Source organism: Ziziphus jujuba, chromosome 8, assembly GCF_031755915.1.
Source record: "Ziziphus jujuba cultivar Dongzao chromosome 8, ASM3175591v1".
Taxonomy (NCBI): domain Eukaryota; kingdom Viridiplantae; phylum Streptophyta; class Magnoliopsida; order Rosales; family Rhamnaceae; genus Ziziphus; species Ziziphus jujuba.
Genome location: NC_083386.1, coordinates 4,926,756 through 4,954,392, shown reverse-complemented (window position 1 = coordinate 4,954,392; position 27,637 = coordinate 4,926,756). Strand labels below are relative to the sequence as shown.

At 36.3% G+C, this 27,637-nt stretch overlaps 1 protein-coding gene across 3 annotated transcripts in view; it reads left to right on the top strand.

Annotated features, from left to right (window-relative positions):
• Positions 1-10,030, top strand: part of LOC107405461 (uncharacterized) — an 82,848-nt gene extending 72,818 nt beyond the window's left edge. For 2 of the 3 annotated variants that reach the window (XM_060819340.1, XM_060819338.1), the window contains 2 exons: positions 5,733-6,447; positions 6,741-7,064. The gene's annotated coding sequence lies outside the window, so the exon portion shown is untranslated. Of the gene's footprint in view, positions 1-5,732; positions 6,448-6,740; positions 7,065-9,948 lie in introns of those variants that run through there. The other variant, XM_060819339.1, reaches the window with a different exon arrangement.
• The last annotated feature ends 17,607 nt before the right edge of the window (positions 10,031-27,637 follow it).

Sequence of the window (27,637 nt, the reverse complement as noted above, 5' to 3'; positions counted from 1 at the left end):
GTTGAAGCTCATGAATGTCATAGTCTGATAAATCATCTTTTTTCACCTTCTGTTGCCAGAAGTCTTGTTCAACTTCAAAAGCTAGTTATAAACAATTGTGGAATTGAGGAAATTGTTGCTAAGGAGGAAGGGTTAAAGGCAGAACCATGTAAGTTTGTATTACCTCGATTGGAGGTAATGAAGCTCATGAATCTTCCCAACCTTGTGAGCTTTTATCCAGGACCACATAGCTCAAGTTGGCCTTCATTGAGAAAATTAGATATGGTAGGCTGTATGAAAGTGAAGGTGGTTGCTTCAGAATTATGCTTCAGCTTCCATGAAGAGCATGAGTTAGCTCATCATGATATTCCAAATCAATTACAACCTTTATTTTCTGTGGAAAAGGTAAGAGTTTCTGTCAGGACCCGTCCAGAATTCTTTCCCCGGAACCCTAGACAGCCCTGATCCCAGGGAAACCCTACCGAACCCTCCAACGGAAAATCCGGCAAAGCCTCCCCTAAGAGATTTACTTACCACAAACTACCTGCACTGAAAACATACTTCTATACTCATCCCCTTATTCCTCCCGCAAACTACAAATTGTTCCACAAATTTCAGTACTTCTCAAAAGCAACAACAGTCCAGTGCATAAACAAAACAGAAGTATCCCAATAGTATACAGAGCTTTAAGAAGTGCTAATCAACAGAAATACAACAAGGCTGAAAGAAATAATACACTGAAATGAAAGAGTACAGAAGTACTTCTCGAAACACAACAGCAGCGGAAAACTTGGTTCACTCCGGAAGAACGTCTACCACCACTTGCACCTAAGGGAACGGAATTTAAGAGTGTGAGATGCTAATTATCTCCGTGAGTAACCCGAGCTACTGAACACCTTTTGCGATAATAAAAATAATAGTAATAGCAATTAAGGAATAGAACACATACCAATAATTAATAAATAAGTAATAATAATAACGGTTGGAAAATAATAATTTCCCTCAAAACTCTCACTAATCGCTCCGTTTGAAATGTTCTCTTTTTAAAACCTTTTCGCAAAACCCAATGTACATACCTCCCGAAAACCAAGGGATTAAACCATTCGATAAACAATAATTAAATAAATACATATCCCAATATATAATTAAAAATGTAATAAATTATAGTAAATCATTTTGAACACCTTTGGGGTTTAAAACACTATTTGCAATTTACACCGACGCACCACACCATATACCGGTGATGCCCTCCGATACCCAGCGTCCCGAGCACCGACTGGCGGGGGGTTAAAGAGAGAAACCTGCAACGGTCACTTCGGCGTCCCGACAGTACCGCTGCTAAAACCATCAACCCGGCCAAGGAGGGGGGCGGCTGTGCGCAACAATAACCTTGCCTGCCCACGGTCCAATGGCAACTCACGGGTGAAGTAATAACCGCACGCTAAACCACATAATAACCGCGTGCAACCACGTGTCCATACACCATACACCAGAACACCAATACTGTATGAGTGCGTCTAAAAATAAACATGAATAACCAACCGTACCGTTTTCCAAAATTATCGTGGAAAATATACCAAATTTTCACAAAACACCATCCCACATATTTTTATTCGATAACCCGGTACGAAACATTGATAACCAACAAACCACAATTTTCTCGAAGTACGAGATGCAACCATAAAAATACCGCGGCATAATTTATAAAATTTAAACCAATATTTTCGTAAAATATTTAACCCAATTATGCCCGAAAAATTAATACTGAAAACCATATACAAATACCACCGAAATACACTTTGCTCATGCATAATAAATAAATTAAACCACAATAAAACCACAATTAAATCACACCACATGAGCATAATTTAAATACCAATTTAAATACCAAATAAACATAATTAATTGCCCCAAAATAATTTTTGAAGGTGGGTCACTCACCTGGAGCACGCAAATCAACTAAGATCCTCCTCGGGATCAACTCCACTACTCGCGCGTGCACCTAAACAACCACAATGCACAAACCAAAAAAAATATTAATATTTTATTCGGGTAATTCCCAAATGGATACCCGGGGAGCGAATACCAAACGATATCTAAGGGTTACGAGTTATATACCGAATCCAAGCTCGCGTGATGAGGATCACGGATTCGGTCTTACTTTCTGGTGATCGGACCCGACGGGGTCGGTATCACGCCGGAAAGCTTTTCGGATTTCGGCTCCACAATTCTCCCAAACCGTTGCGAATTGGTGGAAACGGAAGCCGGATTCGGGTTCAGGAGGTCAAACACAGCGGACTGGAGCTGGCCGGAAAACTGGGTACTCGCCGGAACAGTACTTTCCGGCGAGCCGCCGCGGTCACCGGCAACCGTCGCCGCCGTCGGCGCGTACGGTGGCCGTTGGTGGTGAAATTTTGCAGACTTGTAGATCGTGAGGAGAGCAACCCAACGGGACCAGCGGTGAGCAAAACGGAGGCCGGACGGCGGAGAAATCACCGTTTGAAGATTTCCGGCCCCTCGTCGGAAAACGCTCCGATCCCGGTGTGTCGGTGGTCCGATGGCCGTGATTTTTGGTGGGTCGGCCGGACTTGAGGAGAGGATCAAGGGTGTATGGCGTGTGTGGCCGAAAAATGGCCGGAAGTGGGTCGATTTGCGGTGGCCGGCGGTGGAGGGGAAAAAAGTCGCCTTCGATCTTCGGAGGTCCGATCCGAGCGCGTCCGGCGGCCGTTCGCCATGAAACTTGGAGGTTTTGCCGGAAATGAGGAGGGGAAACTTTCTGGCCGGCGCGTGCACAGTAACTCGGCCGGAACAGTGGAAAATCCCGGTGGCCGGCGGTCTCTCTCTCTTTTTCTCTCTCCTCTCTCTCTCTCTCTCTCTCTTCCCAGAGAATTTTATCAAATAAAAACCCCTGTGTGACATTGTTCATGCCACGTGGACCAATCAAAATCTGACACGTGGCGTTTCACTGTTCACCGACCCAAAAACATTAAAATATTACGGTATACGGTAAACTTCAAACGTCCATAACTTTTTAACCGGATGTCCGTTTTAAGCGTGCCGCCAGTCTGTGAACTCGTATCGACGAGTACTTCACAACCATGCATGAGTCAAAGCTCAATTCCCCATAAACTAAAAGTCAACTCTGGCACCCCTTGGACAGTTTGTACCGCAACTTGTTTTGCCTGTAACTTTCAAACCGTAGCTCCGTTTTCGACGTGCTACCAGTCTACGAACTCGGGGCATCGTGCACTTCGCCACGGTACCCTGGTCAACTCAAAATTCCCACCGAGTCAAAAAGTCAACTTTTGACCCCCTTCGGTCAACGGTCAACAGTCAACCTCGGTCAACGTGCACGGATTCCGGTGCAATTTGGGACAGGGTGTTACAGTTTCGACTACCGTGTTTTTCATCTATTTTTTGGTTTTCTCTCCAAGCATAACTAGTGTATCTTTATTTTCTTTCATACTTCCAAGTGGATTAATCAAGTAATATTTTCCTTAAAATCAACAAAAGATTAAAACAACCATTTGGATTTCACATATGCACTATTCAGCAATAAAAAAAAAAAAAAAAGATTTTTAACTTTCTCCCCTATTACTTCTTCTCTACTCAGTTTCAATATTTTTTGGTTGAAACATTTCAGGTCGGACAAGTTACACCCAGAATGACGATGATAAGTCAAGACCAACTCACAGCAGGTATCTTTGGGAAATTGGAAGAAATAAATGTGTATGACTGTAAAAGTCTAACCAAGATGTTCTCTTCTAGCACACTGAGAAGACTCCACAACCTAAGCAAGTTGGTCATATCTAATTGTGATATGATGGAAGAGGTATTTGAAATCCAAATATCAAATGATCATCATCCAGAAACCTCGGAGACAACATTCATTCAACTGAGGAACTTGACATTAGCGTATTTATCAAAATTGAAGCATGTTTGGACCGAAGATCCCCAAGGAACTCTTACCTTCCAAAATCTCCAGGCAGTTGAAGCTTATGAATGTCATAGTCTGGAAAATCTCTTTCCACCTTCTGTTGCCAGAAGTCTTGTTCAACTTCAGAAGCTACATATAAACAATTGTGGAATTGAGGAAATTGTTGCTAAGGAGGAAGGGTTAGAGGCAGAATCACGTAAGTTTGTATTACCTCAATTGGAGGTAATGGAGCTCATGAATCTTCCCAACCTTGTGAGCTTTTATCCAGGACCACATACCTCAAGTTGGCCTTAATTGAGAAAATTAGACATGGTAGGCTGTATGAAAGTGAAGGTGTTTGCTTCAGAATTATGCTTCAGCTTCCATGAAGAGCATGAGTTAGCTCATCATGATATTCCAAATCAATTACAACCTTTATTTTCTGTGGATAAGGTAAGAGTTTCAACTATCGTGTTTTCCATCTTTCATTCATTTATTTTTTATTTCTCTCCAAGCATAACTAGTGTCTGTTTATTTTCTTTCACACTTCCAAGTGGATTAATCAAGTAATATTTTCCTTAAAATCAACAAAAGTTTAAAACAACCATTTCAATTTCACATGCACGATTCAGCTAAAAAAAAAAAAAAAAGGATTTTTAACTTTCTCCCCTATTCTTTCTTCTCTACTCAGTTTCAATATTTTTTGGTTGAAACACTTCAGGTTGGACAAGGTAAACCCATAATGACGATGATAAGTCAAGACCAACTCACAGCAGGTATCTTTGGGGAATCGGAAGAAATAAATCTGTATGATTAAAAGTCCAAAGATGTTCTCTTCTAACATACTGAGAAGACTCCACAACCTAAGCAAGTTGGTCATGTCTAATTGTGAAATGATGGAAGAGGTATTTGAAATCCAAACATCAAATGATCATCATCATGACACACAGGAAGCAACAGTACCCATTCATTTGACAATGTTCAAACTATCACTTTGACCAAAATTGAAGCATGTTTGGAGCAACGATCCTAGAGGAACTTTTACCTTCCAAGATCTCCAAGAGCTCATAGTTAATGAATGCCAGAGTCTGAAAATACTCTTTCCAACTTCTGTTGCCAAAAATCTTCTCCAACTTCAAAACCTAGATATAAGAAATTGTGGGATAAAGCAAATTGTTGCTGAGGAGGAAGTACAAGATTAGACAATACCTACGTTTGTGTTCCCTCAATTAACCAATCTAACACTCCACAATCTTCCTCAACTCATGTGCTTCGACCCAGGATTGCATGCAGTAGGACTGCCTTTGTTGAGATGGTTGCAAGTGTCTTATTTTGTGAAAGCAAAGGATTTGTCCTTAAAATTCCTACGCTTCCAAGACACAAATAGGCTGATTGATCACGAGCACAGTTCATTCCATGAACCCCTATTATCAATTGACAAGGTCATGAATAGAGTTTGCCCTTTGACTTTTTCTTTCTTAGATTCCTTTTGTCTTAATATTTTATCTTTTCCTATGTACATGCTAATTTTTTCCTAGTGAGTTTAATAAACAATAAATCACTCATACGTACTCATATTCTTACATACCTTTCTAATTAGACAATAGCTGTTTTATTTTTGTATATTTTAGAACTCTTTAATTCGCAGGTATATACATGTATGGTATAGATTTATGTATGTAGAAAAGTACAATTAGATATTGATCTAATTGACATTTACCATGGTATCCAAGTCAGCTGTTGAAATTAGATAAGCTCTAATAATAATCAGCTTTTGTCTCTATACTTTAATTTGTATAGAGTATACTAACTGAACTTAGAAAATTGATTTTTGCAGGTTACATCTTCTAGTCAATGTGAGGATCCGATTGATGACCAAGAAGAATGTGCGGGGATACTTTCATGTCTAAGTGGATTAAGACTATATGGTATGCCAAACCTGATGCATTTGAGGGAGGAGAGCTCGTAGCCACAAACAGTGTTTCAAAATTTGATCGAGTTAGACATCTTGAGGTGTGGCAAAATAAAGAAGTTAGTGCCGTCCTCCATCTCATTCCAAAATCTGGTGACTTTGAAAATCGGACAATGCCATGGAATACCAAGTTTACTAACTTCCCAAACAGCAAGAAGTATGGCACAACTCCAATATTTGTTTATATTTAATTGCAAAAGAATAGCAGAAATAATTGTAGATGCAGAAGGTGAGAATATAGAAGGTGGTGAAATTATTTGTGCTCGGTTGAAAACTTTGATACTTGATTGTTTACCAAGCCTCACAAGCTTCTATTCGGGGAAATATATGTTGGGATTTCCAAATTTGGAAAATGTGGGAGTAGTTCGTTGCTTTGAATTACAAAGTTTCTCTCAACATGGTCACATAGTCAGCACCCCAAAACTTCATAAACTATTTACAGTAGGTCCAGATCATCCGGTGATTGATGGAACTAATACAATCATGGCTGTTAATACCCCCATGGATCTTAATACCACCATACCAGAGCTTTGGAAGAGCCACCCCTGTACTACATTACAGGAACTCTTCAGTTGAAAAGGTACAAAAATTAAATCTTAATTTCTCCAAATTGTTGTAATTAGATAGTTGTATCAGGTCATAATTTTACTATTAGCTTTTTAAGATCTTCAAAAACAAAACAAATTTAGATTTGAAAGAATATTTTAAATTTATTTTCAAGGATTATTTCTTTGTATTAGAATATTGACAACGATGAATATATATATTCTGTGAAGAAGATATATAGTTTTGAGGCAGGCTATTATGATTAGCAAGATTTTTCACTTATATTTACTTTAGTTTGACTCACTTTTCACTTGCTTTCTACCTCAGATCTTGCTCCCTCAAATCTGTCTAGCTAACAATTCAAACATCTAAGGCCAACTACTTTCTGAATTCATTGCTTCACCTCCAAAGTGCACGTGTTGAGGTACTTGATCGTAAACTACTTTTTTTTAATAAATTTTAATATGAATTCTGAATTTTTAGCTAATTTCAATATGTTTTATGATCAATCGGAGATTGACCATGGTTTTTTATCCAATTCGAGATGTTGATTGGAAATAATGGGATAGTGGTTTTTTGAATTGTACCATTGGAAAAAGAGGATGAATGACTTAATTTTCATGGGAAATATCAATATTACGTTGTGGCCTCTTTTTTTTTTTTGAAAAAAAAAAATGGAGTACCTTTTCAGATGTGGAATCTAATGATTCTCATAATTATGGAGAGGTCTGCATAAAGGTGATTATTGAAACTTAATTCTATACTAATTTAACACAAATTTTATGAGGTTCGGTCTAGAAATGACTTACAGCTTCGGTGAACTCCATCCATGAAATCGCTGTACTATGAAGAAAGATCAATACATCATTGTAGCAATTCCTCTTGTCTATACAGATTCTTTAAACCCCGTTTACAATTTCTTTCTCAAAAATCACTCAGCTAGAATGATCCTAACCAATACCAAGTGAAAGAAAAAAACAATCAATAAGAGGTTACAAGAAGAAAGGGAAAAACAAGAAGAATAATGGCCTTTAATCGAAAACTGATGGCTTTTGTTACAGCTCCTAATTCTGCAGTTGTGCCTCCTTTATAAGCTTCCAAAAAAAAATTTTGATTCCTGTTGGGTCAGGTTCAAAATGCATTGCCCCACTTAAGCATCTTGTCCAACCCTTTGAAACATGACGGCATAGTTTAATGGCTAAAGCATGTATATATAGTAGCTTTTGACTTTGACTATAGCCTCTCAATTGAATCACAACCGTAGCTGTGTTATAAGGATCCATGTTTCATCTTGTATAATTTGTGAAACTGTAAATTTTTAAAGGTGTGTGCCTCATTGGGACCCGCAGGCCTCAAGAAATCTGGCTAAAAAAGGAGGTATAATATTTAACCAAAAGTGTATTTAAATTAGCTTTACCAACCTTAGATTATTATTGAAAAACATATATATTTGTAATATTTTTCTGTTACATTTGCCTTTGACAGAGTTTTTAATCATTATTCTTTAAAAAGAAAAAGTAAATATTTAATAATGATTTCAATTCTTGAGTCGCTGCAGATACATATTGAGGGTAGAACCTGATAATCACATATTTAAAAATTGTTAAGGGTCTATTCCATTTTCCTACAGTAAGCCTGGTCAAAATAGCCCACTTACATATTTTGATGATCCAACCAATTGGAAATTTCACCTCTAATTATCAGGAAGATTAAATATTTTGGGGTTAATGTTCTCTGTCTTGTGGTAATGTATAAGAAATTGTGTTTCATATGTTGCTGGAATGAATGTTGATTTGTTTTTATACATTGAAAAACATCAAATGCTTTGAGGTTACGTTGAGATACTAGTTTTGTATGGCTTTACCCCTTTAAATATTTTGTTTGTCATCATCAAAGTTAATTAATTAATATTGTTTGCGTTTTTACTAATATTTCATTCTTAATTATGTGTTTTTTTATTATTATTTTTTTTTTTGTAAATTTAATTACAAAAATATAAAGTGTTGAAAACATGTTATGGAAGTTTACAATAAACAGTATTCATATTGACCATTGAGAACATACCTTCATGTTCAAAGTTCAAGTATTGACCTGACTGAGCTTCCATCCTTTCTGGGTGTAATGAGTTATAATGTTAACCAAAACAAAAGGTTTAAAATCAATGGTCAAGCTCAGTGCCATGGAATGCTAGATTTAATATCTTCCCAAACTGCCAAAAGCATGAACAGGCTGTGGGAGAGATTGACTAAAGTAATAATAATTTCAGATCATGATATAGAAGAAGGTGGTGAAATTGAAATTGCTGAGTTGGAAAATTTGGAACTTGGTTTTTTTTACCAAGCCTCACAAACTTCTATTCAGGGAATCACAAGATGGGATTTCCAAGTTTGGAAACTATAGTTGTAAGCGGGTGCTTTGAGATGCAGAGTTTCTCTTTTCATGGTATTATAAGCACCTCAAAACTCATTAGACTATGATTGGATGGTAACACAAACAGGAAGTTAATAAGACCACAGATACTAATAGCATCGTAAAACATCATTCCAAAACCCACCCTTTAGGTACTGCAATATTGGAAGAAGAAAAAGGTATTTAAACCAATTTTCCAAATTTATTTCTTTAATATATGCTTTATGATTGTTAACTTTCATTTAATTAATTATAGGTTTTCATGGTCTTCAAAAGTTACCTGAAAAATATGAAAGATATGTTATATTTTTGGTGATATGTTTTATAGTCCCAGTGCCTTTTATCAAGTTGGATTTTCCAAATGAAAAAAGATTGAGGTTTGAGAACAGAGGACTGTTTGATAGGAAATATTAGTTTTATTTTGTGACCTTTATGAAAAAATTAAAACATAGTTTTGGGAATTTTTGAGGGGAAGCAAATGGTTCTTATATGATCAAATGAGATTGTTGAATCTGGTCATAATTTTTCTATAAGTTTTTTATGATCTTCAAAATTAAAACAAATTTAGATTTGAAGAAGATTCTAAATTTAGTTTCAAGTATTATTTGTTTGTACTAGAATATTGACAATGATGGATATATATATATATATATATATTTTGAAGTATATATAGTTTTGAGGCAGACTATTATGATAAGCAAGATTTTCACGTATATGTTCTCCAACACTTTTCAATCTTAGTTTGACTCTCTTTTCATTTCTCTCTACGTCAGATCTTGCTCCCTCAAATCTGTCTACAGAACACTTCTAACATCTAAGGCCAACTTCTTTTTGAATCCATTGCTTAAACTTAAAACATGCACGTGTCGAGGTACTTGATTGTCAACTACTTTTTTTTTTAAATGATTATGAATTCTTAGCTAATCTCAATATGTTTTATGATTAATCGGAGATTAACAACTACTTTTTCTTTTATCCAGTTTGAGATGTTGACTTCAATAATGGGATAGTGGGTTCTTAAAATATACCATTGGAAACAAAGGAAGAATGACTTTTAATTTTTATGTGAAATTTATGTTTTATTGTTTGGCATTTTTGGAAAAGTAAATGGACTTTTTTTTTACAGTTGGAAGCAAATGGCTCTTGTAACACCCAATCCCGAAGTATGCCAGAAATTTCTCAAGTTGGCTGAAGTTGACTGGGTTTGATCGTCGTTGATCGAGAAGGGTCAAACTTTGACTTTTTGACTCAACAAGAATTCTAGGTTGAGTGAGGTACCGTTGCGAAGTATGCATTGACTCAAGTTCGCAGACTAGTAACACATCAAAAAGGAAGCTACAGTTTAAAAGTTATGAGCAAAACAAGTTGAGGTTCGAACTGTCCGAGGGTGCCAGAGTTGCTTTTTTATTCTTATAAAATTGAGTTTTGACTTACGCATGGTTATAAAGTACCCGTCGATACAAGTTTATACACTAGTGACATGCCTAATTTGGACATTTCATTGAAAAGTTATGAATCTGTAAAGTTTTTCAAATACCATATTATTTTAATATTATTTTTAAATATGTGAACAGTATATGCAACGTGTCAATTTGTTAGCCAATCCCGTGAGTGTACAATGGCACCCACATGTGGGCTTATTATTGGGTGGATGAGTGTGTGAGCTGTGTGAGAGAGAAAAGAGAGAAAGAGGGGAGGAGAGAGAGAGAGGTGAGAGAAACCACCACCACTGGCCACCATCGTTGATCGCCATCTAGTTAGTTCCCACCTACATGCCACACCCCACCTTAAAGCTCACCTGAAAACTGACTGGCCAGCCAAAAATCACGGCTACTCGATTGCCAACGAGCCGGGATCGGAGCTTTTTCAGGCGAGTGGCCGAAAATCTTCCAACCTCAATTTCTCCCAAACCGAACCTTCGTTTTCCTCACCACTAGTCTATTGAGTCACCCATCCCCCGATCTACCTTTCCAGCAAAAATCATGGCCAGTGGTCAGCAGACGCACCGACGGAGGTGACGGTTACCAGTGACCACAGCAGCTTGTTGGAAAACTGGATTCCAACAAGTTCCCGATAACACCGCCCACCTTTTCCCACTATTTCGGACCCTCTAAATCCAAATTCGAGGTCAGTTTCCTCCAATTCATGGTGGTTTATGAGATCCGAGGATCTAAAGTATGAAACATTGTTGGTGAGATTCCGGCCATCTAGGGTTCAATCTCCGAAAGGTAAGGGTCAATCCTTAATCCTTGTGTTGTAAGCTTCGTTTCGATATATTATTTGTGAATTTTGGTTACCGTTTGTGTTACCTACCCAGGTAACCTTGTATAATTTATCAGATTAAAATATTAATTTAATTGATTTTGTGTATTGTTGATATTTTAGGAGCATGTGTGAATTATGGAATCGATCCCATGGAGGGTCTTGATCGAATTGCGTGCTCGAGGTGAGTGCCCACTTTCAAAATTATTTTGGGATGTTAAATTATATATTTTGTGCTACTTGGTTATTTGGAAAAATATGTTTTATGTGTCGAACTTTCAATAAAAACTTCTATTGAATTTATGATGCCAAATTGGGATGAAATAAAAATATATGTTGCCTAAAAATCTATCTTGATTTTTAAGAAATTATGGTTTAAGGTTTTTAATAAATTATTGTTAAGTTGATGTTGATTTTATGATGTATAATAAATATGTTTACATGATTTTAAGAATATATGAATTTCATGTTGTTTTAATATTATTTTTTATATGGATTGATTTTTCAGATTTGAAAGAAAATAATTATTTAAATTTATTATGTATTGAAATAATTGTGAAAATTATTTTATGGTATTGAGGAATGTTGTAAGTTAATTATGTATGAATTTTACATGGTATAAAAGATATATTGATTTAAATTGATTTTGGGGATTTGAGAAAAATATTTGTTTTAAAGTCTTATGCTTCAAAATATTTTTTATACATTTAAATAGTATGTATTGATTTTATGCCACTGGAAATTGGGTATATTTGCATTAATGAGATTGTGAGAATAGATTTTAACGTGATGGATTTATGACGATGGTTTAAAAAAATGTGGATTTGAAAAGAGGTATTTAAATCCAGTGGTATTATGAGATTTTGAGATTTGAAAAATATACTGATTTTATGATTTTTAGATGCACCATACAGTATTAGTGTATTGGTGTTCTGTACTGTATATGTGGATATGATTAGCGTGTAGGTGGATGTGGATGTGATTAGCATGCAGGTTGATTTATAGGGTTGTCCTATGGTTGCATCAAACCAAGGGTAGGCAGGGTATAATACAGAGTGAGCATCAACCGCCCTCTTCCATGGCCACAATGCCTGTTAGTAGGGGTGCTGTGGGATGCCATGTAACCGTATGCCGGTTTCTCTCTTTGATCCCCTATCTGGTGGTGCTTGGGATGCTGAGTACCGTCGGCACCACTGGTATATAGTTTCATGCATCAAATGGTTTCCCAATACAATTTCCAAAATAATAAAGTTTTTAAAGAGTATTTAGAATTAAAATGTATTCATTTATGTTTTCATCATTTATTCGGATTAATGTTTTAAAAATGCATTTTACCATGATTTTATTATTTTAGTGGGTTTGCTGAATTAAAATGGATTTTATTTGTATTTTTTATCATTCATTTCAAATTAATGATTTAAGATCTTATTTATCTTTAAAATGTGTTTAACTGTGGTTCATCATTATTTCTATTGATGCTTTAAATTGTATTTTATCATATTTGAAAATATTATTCTAAATTGGATTTTATTATATTCTTACCATTTATTTTAAAATGAGGTTTAAGAATTAGTTTAAATATTTCCTAGATTATTTTATGAATTTTATTGTGATTTTTGTTTTATTTTGTTTGTGATATTTTATTTACAATTTAATAATTATTATTAAAATTATTTTTATTTCTTATTATAGATGTTAGATCTTTAATTTATGGTATTTTATTTGCAATTTATTTAATTAATTATTTTTTGGATTTTTGGGATAAATAGATATCGGGTATTGTGAAATGTTTTAAAAGGGAAACCTTTCTAAGGAAGTGAATTGTGAGGGTTTTGAGAGAAAACATTATTTTTAACTATTTATTATTTAATTACTTATTTAGTATTGATTTATTAAGTTTATTTTATTGATGTATTATTATTATTAGTATTGTATAATAAATTGGGTCAATCACCGAGATGACTAGCATCTCACGTTTTTAAATCTGTTTCCCTAGGTCCAGGTTAGTAGATGTTGATCGTCCGGAACGAGCTCGACGTCTTTGTTCATTGTTGAAGATCCGAAAAGCTTTTCTTTCTTTTCCTTTCTATCCTGTATTATTTCTTTTATCTTTGTTGTATTAATTTCGTATTTAGTTATATCCTTATAAAGCTTTGTATACTGTTTTGGACATTTATTTTATTTATTTATTTATGCACTGATTCCTTGTTATTTATTTGAAGTGCTGCAAACTTGTGGAAATAAATTGTAGTAAGGTGGAAGGAATAAGATGGTGTATATAGCAGTGTGTTTTCTATGCAGAAAATTTTGTGGTAAGTGCTACCCTTAGGGGAGATGCTATCGAATTTTCCATTGTAAGATTCAGTGGTATTTCCCTCAGATCAGGGCTTATCTAGGATTTCGGTGAGGAATCTTGGACAAATCCTAACAGCTTTTACCATTATGAATAGGATTGCCTGAAGGTGATATGTAAATCCATTCTTTCATTTGTATTTTAATTGGTGAAAAAGTAAATTTATGTCCCTATTTTTTAATTTTTTATTTCTTTCATACACAAATATAATATATATCTATATATACATATATATATAACACCCATGGGTAACCATGGATTATAATGTTTTTTCAAAGGATAATTCACAGGCTTGGTTTCTTAGGACTTCATTTTTCATCTTGCCATAAAATAATAGGTTACTGCAGAGATTGTTGGCTCATTAGGATCTCCAGACCTCAAGAAATATGGCTCAAAAAAGGAGGTATAATATTAAACCAAAAGTATATCTAAATGAACCTTACACAATTTTATTATCAATGACAGACGTAGATATTTGGAATATATTTCTATTTCATGTACCTTTACATAGTATTTTGTAACAACCGGTCCCAAAGTACGCCGGAATCCTGAGTTGATCGAAGTTGACTGGGTTTGACCGTTGTTGATTGAGAGGATCAAACTTTGACTTTTTGATTCGAATAGAGTTTTTGGTTGATTGAGGCCATTGGGAAGTACGTATCATTCCAAGTTCGTAAACTAGTAGCATGTTGAAAATGAAGCTACGATTTGAAAGTTATGAGCAAAACAAGTTGAAATCCGAATTGTCCAAGGTTGTAGAAGTTGACATTTTATTCTTATAAAATTGAGCTTTGAATCCTGTATGATTATAAAGTACTTGTCAATACGAGTTCATGGACTGGCAGTACGCTTAAATTAGACCTACGATTGAAAAGTTACGAGTTTGTAAAATTACACCTATTTTTCCCGAGACTATTTTTTATTATGTAGTGGAATATTCAAAGAGCATTTGATTTGCACCCCGTGTAACATTATAAAAGGTGCCATGTGTCACAACAAAAAAATGCCACATCTCAGCCATGATTAAATATTACATTATTTAATTATTTTATATTATATTATTATTTTATTATTTTAATATTATTTTATATATTTTTTTATTTATTTTCTTTTTCTTTTCCTCTCGCCACGTGGGGAAAAACCCCCACAGGCCTTTCTTCTTCTTCTTCCTTCTTCTTCCTTTCCTTTCCTTCTTCCTCCTTTCTTCTCTCCCTCGGGTCCATCGGCTTTCATCATTTCTGACCACCATATGAGTGCACGCCCTAAACCCCAACGGAGCCCAGTCGCCGATGAGCTCAGCTACCAAGTTTGGCAGCTAGCCGACTGGTGACGTGCCCAGATCTACGGCTAAAGCCGGCGACTGTGCCAATTCACATTCCAGCGATTTCGCCATTTTCCAACATGTCTAGTCCAAATTTATGCTTTATCTCCCCTATTTTGAATCCTTTGATCTCAAAAATGAGCTCCATTTGTCCAATTTCTAAATGGATTGTGAGATACAAGGAGAGGAAGCTCGACCAAAATTTTCCGGTCAAATTTCGACCACCACCGGTGAGTTTGTGGTCAATGGAGGTTACAAATATGTTCCTTGTCTCCTTAGCTTTCTTGTTCCTTGTCTCATTAACTTTTTATGGGTATCTCATTTGCGAATTATGGTGGAGTATTTTGAAAGATGCCATTTTTTAATAAAATATTATTATTTTATTATGATCGATATTTAAATAATTATTATTTATATTGGAGATGTCAACTTTATGTTGAATGGAATAAGTATGGCTTTGAAATAATATTTTCCAAAAATTTAGGAAGCTGTGGCTTTAAGTCGCTATTAAATTATTATTAAATTATTGTTAATTTTACTATTAGGTTATGCAACCTATTAGAATATATTTTTATATTTAATTTTATGTGGAATTGTATGTGGTTTTAATAATATTTGGTGTGAATTGATTTCAAGGTCGAGGAATTAATTGTATCAAGATTACCGTGATAACAAAAATTTGTTTATGTGTTTGATTATTTACTTAGTTATGGAATTGAATTATCAAGTAAGAGATTAAATTTATAAAATTATGATTTAAATCTTATTAAGTTTATTGTTGATTTAAATGTTGAAATTTTGATACATAAATCATGCATTTATGTTATTTTAATTATGTATGAATTTTTATATATTTTTCTTTATATTATTTTAGCGTAAATTGATTTCATGGATTTAAAGAAAATTATTCATTTAAATTTTAGTATTTCCAAAAAAATATATTTATGCATTAATTAATTAAATAATTAATTTATCCTCCATAAACTTGATTTTTTTTTCTAATTTTATCAAAACTCATTATTTTAATAGTATTATAAAAATTTAGAGTTTTTCTTGATGCACCATACACGTATCGGTATTCTGTATATATGGATATGATTAGTGCGCATGTAGATATGGTTAGCACGTAGGTGGATGTGATTAGCGTGCAGGTTTACTTATGGGGCTGTCCTACGGTTTCCATCGGACTGAGGGCAGGCAAGTTTAATATTGGCCATAGTTGTTCCCCCTCCGTGGCCAGGACGCCTATTAGCGGTGGCACTGTGGGACGCCATGCGACCATATACTGGTTTCTCTCTTTAACCTCCCTGTCTGGCGGTGTTTGGGACGCTAAGTACCGTCGATGCCATTGGTATATAGTATGTGCATCAAATATCTTTATATATATATATATATATATATATATATATATATATATATATATATATATGTATATACATATATATGTGTTACGTTTGTATGTATTACGTAGCACAGGCTGACGATCCGATATGGTCTAAGAAGAGCTAGCCTCGTAACTATGTTACCTACGAGTCTTGGGGATTGGATGACCAATCTAGGTAACCATCTCGTACTGTATTGGCAGCAAGGTACCGACGATAACTAGAATCATGGATTGCGTAGAATATTAGAGAGTATCATTCGTATCCCCGATGCGAGTGTATATTTTATAATATGATTTTAATTTTAAAATATTATTTTACTTATATTATCTTAAATATTCATAATTTGATTTTTCTAACATTATACTTAATTGCTTTTATTGTCATCATTGTTGTTAATATTATTCTTGTTATTATTATTCCTCATGATTTCATTTACAGTCATTTTTATTATTATCATTATTATTATTATTATCATTATTATTATTATCATTATAATATGGAATCTTTGGACAAGTGTCACAGCCTACGGGCAAGAAAACTAGCCATTGAGCAAGTGCAATAGTCTTTGGGGCAGCTGTGGTTATGTAATAGCCCTTTGACAGGTTATTACAGTCGGATAAATATGATAGCTTCGGACATCTATGATAATATGATAGCTTTCAGGAAAATTATATTAATACTATTTTTATCATTAAAATGGTTGCTATTATTATTATTATTGTTGTTAAGGGGTGGTTTAATCTTTCTTTCTGTATTACACATTGATATGTTTGTAAGATGATATTTTGAATATATGATACTAAGTGGGTGGTGTAGGTGGACGTGAATGTTTAAAGATATATTTATGTTCTTTACATACTAGTTCATTTCTATTGTGTATGTATTTTTATATATCTTGAGATTGAAGTGCTATAAATTGTGGAATTTATTTGTAGTAAGATGGGAGGGATAAGGTCATACTATATAGGAGTGCATTTTCGTGCAAGTAAATTTGGGGCATATTCTACCCTTAGGAAAGATGCTACTGGATTTTTCCATAGTACGATCTGTTAGGGTCTATTTGGGATCAGGATTTGTCTAGGATTCTGGGAAGGGAACCTGGATGGGTCCTGACAGTTGGTATCAGAGCTTTAGGTTCTTTTATTCCTACAGGACTATGCATTGTTTTGCTTCCCATCCATGTCTATTCTTTCATTTTAATTGTTTTGAACCGTTATTGTCAGGACCCATCCAGAATTCCTCCCCGGAACCTTAGACAAGCCCTGATCCCAGGGAAATACCACCGAACCTTCCAACGGAAAATCCGGCAGCACCTCCCCTAAGGGTAGGACTAACCAAAAATTACCTGCACTGAAAACACACTTCTATAAACATCCCATTATTCCTCCCACAATACTACAAATTGATTCCTCAAATTTCAGCACTTCAAATAAATAGCGGTAACTCAGTGCATAAATAATAAACTACACGTCTAATACAGTATACAGAGCATTATACAGATAAATGTGGAATTAATACCATGACAGATAAAAAGTAATACAGATGAAGAGGAAAAAAAAAAAGGAAGAAATACTTCTTGACTTTCGGCAACGAACTGAGACGTTGGGCTCGTCCCGGACAATCAACGTCTCCAACCTGGACCTAGAGGAACGGAATTTAAGAGTGTGAGATGCTAATCATCTCAGTGAGTGACCCTATCTACTGTACGCCTTTAATATTAATAATATACCAAATAAAAGGATTTAATAAATCAGTACCGAACAAATAAATAAATAAATAAACATTTGAAGTAGTACTTTCTCTCAAAACCCTCACTATTCACTCCGTTGGAAATGTTCCCCTTTTAAAACATTTTCACAAAACCCGATATTCGTACCTCCCGAAAACCAAGGGATCAAATAATTTAATAAACAACAAACAAATAAATAAATACCCCAATATCAATCAACTGCAATAATTTATAATAAATAATTTTGTACTCTTTGGGATTTGAAACTTTATTTGAAAATTACACTTGACGCACCACACCATATACCAGTGATGCCCTCCAATACCCAGCGTCCCGAGCACCGACTGGCGGGAAGATTAAAGAGAGAAACTTGCAAACGGCACTTCGGCGTCCCGATAGAACCGTTGCTAAAACCATCATCCCGGCCAAGGGAGGGGCGGCTGTGGCCAATATCAAACTTGCCTGCCCAGTCCAATGGCAACCACGGGAGAAATAAAACCTGCGCACTAAACCACATAATACTTGCGCGCTACCACGTGTCCATACACCAGAACACCAATACTGTATGAGTGCGTCTAAAAATAAACATTATTAACCAACCGTATCGTTTTCCAAAATTACCGTGGGAAATATATTAAATTCCCATACTTACCATCCCACATATTTTTATTTAACAAATCGGTACGAAACATTGATAACACATAAACCACAATTTTCTCGAAGTACGAGGTTCAACAATAAAAATACCACGGGCAATTTATAAAATTTAAACAAATATTTTCATAAAATATTTAACCTCATTATGCCCAAAAATAATACTTAAAACCACGTACGATTATTACCGAAATATACTTTGCTCATGCATAATAAATAAATTAAACCACAATAAAACCATAACCAAATTGTACCACATGAGCATAATTTAAATACCAATTAAACATAATTAATTGCCCAAAAATGATATAAAATTCAGACACAATCAATTACTGAAAATACTTGCTCATGTGTAATAAATACCATTTAATCACAATAAAATAATAATCGAAAATTTCTTAATGACCCCAAAATTTCATTTAGCACCAATGGGTAAATATATATATAAAATAATATTTTTCCCGATTAAATTTAAAATACGCCACATGAGCACCAATTACAAATATCAATTTAATACCACATATATACAATTAATTACCCCAAAAACATTTTCAAAGGTGGGTCACTCACCTGGAGCACGCAATTAAACCATGATCCACCATGGGATCAATTCCACGACTCACCGGTACTCCTAAAACAAAATTCACAGACAGTCAAATAAATTAATATTTTAATCGGGTAAATAATACCCGGTACCCGGGGGGTCAAACACAAACGTTAACCAAAATGGTCGAATAATATACCGAATCAAAGCTTGAGCGACGAGGATTACAAATCCGGTCTCCACCGACCCCAATTCCGCTGGAGGTGGCCGGAATTTGGTCGGGAAGCTTCGGCCGGTTTTCAATTCCTTGTATCTCGCAAACCGCTTCGAATTTTTGAGATTGGAGGCCATATTTGGACTCAGAGGGGTCGAAAATGGTGGGATAGAGGTATGGGTCGGGGTGGGTTGGTCGGAAACGGCGAGAATCGCAGGAAAAATGTTACCGGCCATAACTTTCAGCATTTGAAAAACTCTACAGGTCCATAACTTTCAAACCACATGTCCAAATCGGACGTGCCGCTAGTCTACGGACTTGTATCAACGAGCACTTCATAACCATGCATGAGTCAAAGCTCAACCTTGCATGAATAAAAAGTCAACTCCGGCACCCCTTGGACAGTTTGGACCTCAACTTGTTTTGCTCATAACTTTCAAACCGTAGCTCCGTTTTCAACGTGCTACTAGTCTACGAACTCGTGTCAACGTGTACTTCGTAACGGTACCTCAGTCAACCTAGAATTCCAACCGGGTCAAAAAGTCAACTTTTGACCCCTTGATCAACGGTCAATAGTCAACCTCGGTCAACGTGCAAAAATTTCGACATGGTTCGGGACGGGGTGTTACAGTTATTCCTTTTCCTTAAAGAGAATTCATTGTCCGAGTGGAAATAACTCTAATCTTAGTAAGGTGTTTATTAGAATTGCTACTCCTACAGGAGAGTCATTATGGCCTAATTAAATGATCAAGGAATGTCTCTCCTTTACTAAAACTCAAGTGATGGAAGCAGATCATATTCTATTGGACTCCTTGGATTTGAAGTGATCCTAAGCATGGATTGATTAACTGCAAATCATAGCTTGTTAGATTGCTACTGTAAAGAAGTAACTTTTATGCGATTTGGCATATCTGAGGTTGTGTTTTGTGGAGAGGTTAGGAGGCTTTTACCGAGGTTAATTTCTACCCTCACTGCCAAGAAGCTATTGAATAATAATTGTCAAGGGTATCTAGCCCATGAGGTTGATACCTGAGTAGATAGTGAAATGTTGAAAGAAATGCCTGTAGTGAAAGACCGTTTGAATATGTTTCACAACAAATTACTTGTGTTACGACCGTAAAAGAGATCGAATCACCATTGAATTGGCTTTGGACACCGGCCTATTTCCTTACCGCCATATCTTGTGGCTCCATCGGAGTTAAGAAAGCTAAAGGCTCAACTGTAACATTTGGTTAATAAAGGTTTTACTAGACCAAACTTATCATTGTGAAAGGCGTCTGTTTTGTTATGGAGAAGAAGGATGATAGTCTAAGGTTGTGTATCGACTACCGACAAATTAACAAGGTGACCACCCATAATCGATACACATTGCCAAGTATGGATGTATTTTGATCAACCCCAAGGTGTTAAGGTAATTCCAATATCAACTTAAGGTCTAAGTATCATCAATTAAGAACCTAAGAATTAGAAATCGTTGAGTTCAAACAGGAGATCCAAAAGGAGGCACATGATTCGATGTATACGATGCATTCCAAAAATGTGAAGATGTATCGAATGCTTATTAAATACTATTGGTAAATTGATATGAAGAAGGAAAGTTGCATGTGGCAGCCCAGACCACCTGTATGCGATATTATCCTCTTTGGGTTTGGGGAATCCTCTTACAACCTAGCCCTCAACGTTTTAAAAGGCCTCGCAATGGTTAGGGGGAATCCTCTTCCAACCCCTACCTACCAATCCCATTGGCATGGGCTTCCAGGCCCAATCATGATATTGTCCGCTCTGGGCCTAGCCCGCACGGTTTTACGTTCCCTCATGGGAAGGCCTCGCAATGGTTAGGGGGAATCCTCTTCCAACCCCTATCTACCAGTCCCACTGACACAGGCTTCCAGGCTCAATCATGATTTTGTCCGCTTTGGGCCTAGCCTGCACAGTTTTATGTTCCCTTATGGGAAGGCCTCGCAAGAAAAAGGTATCCACACGCTTATAAGCCATGCTTCGTTCTCCTTTCCAACCGATGTGGACATTGAAGATTCAAATTAAGGTGTTTAAATTGCCAACAAGTGCAAGCGAAAAGATAGAAACCTTCGTGGCTACTTCAACTCTTGCCTATCCCCATGTGGAAGTGGGAAAATACCAACATGGATTTCATGTTCAAACTACTGCCCACAATGACAAGGTACGACAGCATTTGGGGAATCATCAACCGACCTACCAAGTTAGCACACTTTTTACCTGTACAAGAGCTGTTCTTACCAAAGGAAGTTAGCAAAGTTGTTCGTGAGATGCATTGTAAGTCTACGTGGAATGTTGATCATTATCACATCCTAGAAAGACCCATATTTTGCTTCACAATTGTGGCGCAAGTTAATAGATGCATTGGGAGCGAGATTAAATTATAGTATCGCCTTCCATCCATAGATTGATGGATAAGCAGAGTGTACAATTCAATCTTGGAAGATATGCTAAGATCGTGTAACATGCAATTCCAAAGGAACTGGGACAATAAGTACTGCTGGTGAAGTTGATTATAGTAATAGCTACCAAGTGAGCATCGAAATGTCTTCGTATGAGACTCCATATGGAAGGCAGTGTTGAACCCCACTATGTTAGAGTGAAGTGGGTAAGGAGAAACATCGAATGATGACCAATGTGATTGGATCCGAGTACATACGGATGATTATGGACAAGGTGAAGGTCATTTGAGAAAGTTTGAACGCTGCTAAGAAACAACAAAAGAGTTACACCGAGATGTGTCGAAAGAGCTTACATTTGAAGATGGGGATTAGATTGTCTTGATGTACCTCTGTAGAAGAGAGCCGTATGCTTTGACCAATGAGGAAAGCTAAGCTCTCGTTATATTGATCACCACGAGGTTATCGAGAGAATTGGTTTTGTGGCACATAAGCTAGCATTTTCAGAAGAGCTAAAATGGGTATGCAACATATTTCACATATCGCTACTACGAAAGAACATTGGAGATCTATCACATGTGTTTGAGATTCCTGACATCGAGTTGAAAGGAGAGCTATCATGCGTGGAGCAATCGGTATAGATCTTGGGTCACAAAGAACGTATTGGTCAATAAGACTACTTCTCAAGTCAAATTTTTGTGATGGATTCACCTAGTCGAGAAAGCGACATGGGAACTTGAGGCACAGATCCGTAACCAATATTTCTATACGTTTGACCGTTGTTGACCGAAAGGGGTCAAACTTTGACTTTTTGATTCGGATAGAGTTTTTGGTTGACTGAAGCACCATTGCAAAGTATGTGTCATTCCAAGTTTGTAAACTAGTAGCACATTAAAAAGGAGCTACGGTTTCAAAGTTATGAGCAAAATAAGTTGAGGTCCAAACTATCCAAGGGTGCCAAGTTGACGTTTTATTCTTGTAAAATTAAGCTTTGAGTGTTATTGATTGTAAAGTACTTGTCAATACGAGTTCATGGAATGGTGGCTCGCTTAAATCGGACCTACGATTGAAAAGTTACAATTCTGTAAAATTTACCTATTTTTCCCGAGATTGTTTTTACTGGGTAGTAGAATATTCAAAGAGCATTTGATTTGCACCACATGTAACATTATAAAAGGTGCCATGCGTCAAGACAAGAAAATGCCGCATGTAAGCCATGATTAAATATTACATTATTTTATTATTTTATATTTTATTATTATTTTATTATTGTAATATTATTTTATATATTTATTTATTTATTTTCTTTTTCTTTTTCTTTTCCTCTCCCCACATGGGGAAAAACCCCCACGGGCCTTTCTTCTTCTTCTTCTTCCTTTCCTTTCCTTCTTCCTCCTTTCTTCTCTCCCTTGGGTCCATCGGCTTTCATCATTTCTGGGCACTGAATGGGTGCACGCGCCAGACCCTGGCGAAGCCTAGTCGTTGGCGAGCTCAGCTGCCAAGTTTGGTGGCCAGCTAACTGGTGACGGGCCCAAATTGACGGCTAAAGCCGGTGGCCATGCCAATTCATATTCCAGCGATTTCGCCATTTTTTGACATGCCTAGTCCAAATTTATGCTCTAAAATGAGCTCCATTTGTCCAATTTCTAAACGGATTGTGAGATACAAGGAGGGGAAGCTTGGTTGAAATTTCCCGATCAAATTTCGGCCACCACTGGTTAGTTTGTGGTCAATGGAGGTTAGAAATGTGTTCCTTGTCTCATTAGCTTTCTATAGGTACCTCATTTGCAAATTATGGTGGAGTATTTTGAAAGATGCCATTTTTGAATAAAATATTATTATTTTATTATAATAGTCTGAAAAATATATCTGTTTGATATTTAAATAATTATTATTTATATTGGAGATGTCAAATTTATGTTGAATGGAATAAGTATGGCTTTGAAATAATAGTTTTGAAAATTTAGGAAGCTGTGGTTTTAAGTTGCTATTAAATTATTGTTAATTTTACTGTTAGGTTATGACACCTATTAGAATATATTTTTATATTTAATTATATGTGGAATTGTATGTGGTTTTAATGATATTTGGTGTGAATTGATTTCAAGGTCGAGGAATTAATTGTATCAAGATTACCATGATAACAAAAATTTGTTTATATGTTTGATTATTTACTTAGTTATGGAATTGAATTATCGTGGAAGAGATTAAATTTATGAAATTATGATTTAAATCTTATTAAATTTATTATTGCTTTAAATGTTCAAATTTTGATGCATAAATCATGCATTTATGTTATTTTAATTATGTATGAATTTTTATATATTTTTCTTTATATTATTTTAGCGTAAATTGATTTCATGGATTTGAAGAAAATTATTCATTTAAATTTTAGTATTTTCAAAAAATATATTTATGCGTTAATTAATTAATTAATTACTTTATTATTCATAAACTTGATTTTTATCAAATTTTATCAAAACTCATTACTTTAATAATACTATAAAAATTTAGAATTTTCTTGATGCACCATACATGTACCGATGTTCTGTATATATGGATATGATTAACGCACATGTAGATATGGTTAGCGCGCAGGTGGATGTGATTAGCGCACAAGTTTATTTATGGGGTTACCCTGTGGTTGCCATCGGACCAAGGACAGGCAAGTTTGATGTTGGCCATAGTCGCCTCCACTCCATGGGAGGACGCCTGATTGCAGCGGTGCTGTAAGATGCCACGCGACCGTATGCCGGTTTCTCTCTTTAACTTCCTTATCTGGCAGTGCTTGGGACGCTGAGTACCATCAGCGCCACTGGTATACAGTATGTGCATCAAATATCTTAATATATATATATATATATATATATATATATATATATATATATATTTATATATATATATATATATATGTATATATGTCAGGACCCTTCCAAAATTCCTCACCGGAACCCTAGACAAGCCCTGATCCCAGGGAAACCCTACCGGACCCTCCTATGGAAAATCCAGCAGAACCTCCCCTAAGGGATGGACTTACCATAAATTCCTACACTAAAAACACACTTCTATAAACGTCCCCTTATTCCTCCCACAATACTACAAGTTGATTCCACAAATTTCAGCACTCCAAAAATAAATAACAGTAATCCAGTGCATAATAAATACATAAGTGTCCCATGCAGTATACAGAGCTTCACGAAGTACTACTAAGTATAGAATACAACAAGAGTGAAAGAAATATTACAACTGCAATAAAGGAAGAACAGGGTACTTTACGAACTAAGACAGCTATGAAGATCAAATCCGCTCCGGATGAACACCGACAACCTGGTACCTAGAGGAACGGAATTTGAAAATATGAGATGCTAATCATCTCAGTGAGTGACCCTATCTACTATGCAATATAATACCACGATAATAAAGTAGATAAATAATAATAAATTGGAAATAATAATTTCTCTCAAAACCCTTACAATTCTCTCGGTTGGAAAAGTTCCCTTTTTAAAACCTTTTCACAAAACCCTTTGTTCGTATTCCTTGAAAACCAAGACATCAAATAAATACCAGAAACAGTAATAATTATATTTTTAATTCCAATACAGTTTCAAAATATTTATTTTAACAAAAATCCCAATTCTTAAATCACTTGATGCACCCACTATATACCAGTGGCGCCAACATACCCAGCATCCCAAGGTACCGCCAGACAGGAGGTTATAGAAAGAAACCGGCATACGATCGCGTGGCGTCCCACTGCACCGCTAATAACTGGTGTCCCGGCCATGGAGGGGCGGCCTACCCTCATCCGATGGCAACCACAGGACAACCTCATAGAATCACCTGCGCGCTACTCACACCCTCCTGTGCGCTAATCACATCCGTGTGCACACTAACCATATCACATATAAACAGAACACCAGTACGTGTACGGTGCATCTAAAAATCATAAAATCCACATATTTAATTTATATATTAAAATTTGCAAATTTTCCATAAACATAACGGGTTTATTCCATCCAATTGAACCCGGAAATTCTCCACAATTTCTTTATAATCAACATCATAAATCCCAAGATTTTCAAATCCACCAACTCCCAAATCCACCAATTTAAATATTCACATTTTCCCAATAGCATAAATAATTCTCGAAATATAATAATTAAATCACATAATATCCCATGGGCATACTTTATAAAAATTGAAGTCACCAACATAAACAAATATTTTCCTTGAAATATTTGAAAATCAAATCATGCCCAATTTAATGTTAAAACCACAAGAATTTCGCAATCCTCAATACCATAAAATAATTTTCACATTTGCATAAATTTATATAATGCATATTTTCTTTAATCAAAATAAATTCACCACTAATTCCACAATAAATCAATTAAATATTTGGCACATAGAATTTAAATTCCAAATATTCAAATCACACATAAAATTCACCAATTTAATTTCCAAAATTAATTTGAAGGTGGGTCACTCACCTTAAGCACGTATCTCAATCAAGATCTTCCGTAGGATCGACTCCGCTACTCGCACGTGCACCTAAAACATCCACAATACACCAAACCACAAATATTAATATTTTAATCGGGTAACTCCCAAATGGGTATCCAGGGAGCGAACACCAAACGACATCTAAAATTTATGAGTTATATACCGAATCGAAGCTCGAGTGATGAGGATCACGGATTCGGTCTTAATTTCCGGTGATAGGACCCGAGGTGGTCGGAATCTTGCCGGAAAGCTTTCGGGTTTCGACTCCACAATTCTCCCAAACCGTCGTGAATTGGCTGAAAAGGATGCCAGATTCAGGTTCAGGAGGTTGAACATAGTCGGGAGGGATCGGCGGTGCAACTGGGTACTCGCCGGAACAGTAACTTCCGGCGAGCCGCCGCGGTCACCGGCAACCGTCGCCGGCGGCGGCGCGTGCGGTGGCCGTTGGCTGAGATTTTTTATAAATTTGTAGATCGAGGGGAGAGAAATCTAATGGGACTGGCGGTGAGGCAAACAGAGGCCGGACGGCGGAGAAATCAGGGTTTGAAGAATTTCGGCCCCTCGCCGGAAAAAGCTCCGATCCCGGCGCGTCGGAGGTCCGGTGGCGTAGAAATTTGGTGGGTAGGCCGGACTTGAGGAGGTGGTGAGGGGTGGCTGGCGCGTGTGGCTGGAAAATGGCCGGAAAGGGGTCAAACGGCGGTGGCCGGCGGTGGAGGGAAAAATCACCGCCGAGCTTCGCCGCCTCGATCTGGGAGCGTCCAGTGGCCGGCGGTCGTGAAAATTGGAGGTTAGGGTCGCGGGGAACTGGGCTTCACCGGTGCCCGGTGCGTGTAGCCCTCCGGTGGCCGGACAGTGGCCAACCGGTGGTAGCCGGTCATTTCTCTCTCTCCCTCTCTCTCTCCTCTCTCTCTTTCTCTCTCTTCTGGTATTTATTTGATGTCTTGGTTTTCGGGGAATACGAACAAAGGGTTTTGTGAAAAGGTTTTAAAAGGGAAACTTTTCCAACCAATAGAATTGTAAGGGTTTTGAGAAAAATTATTATTTCCAATTTATTATTATTTATCTACTTTATTACCGTGGTATTATATTGCATAGTAGATAGGGTCACTCACTGAGATGATTAGCATCTCATATTTTCAAATTCCGTTCCTCTAGGTACCAGGTTGTCGGAGTTCATCCGGAGCGGATTTGATCTTCATCGCTGTTTTAGTTCGTAAAGTACCCTGTTCTTCCTTTATTGCAGTTGTAATATTTCTTTCACTCTTGTTGTATTCTATACTTAGTAGTACTTCGTGAAGCTCTGTATATTGCATGGGACACTTATGTATTTATTATGCATTGGATTACTGTTATTTATTTTTGGAGTGCTGAAATTTATGGAATCAACTTGTAGTATTGTGGGAGGAATAAGGGGACGTTTATAGAAGTGTATTTTC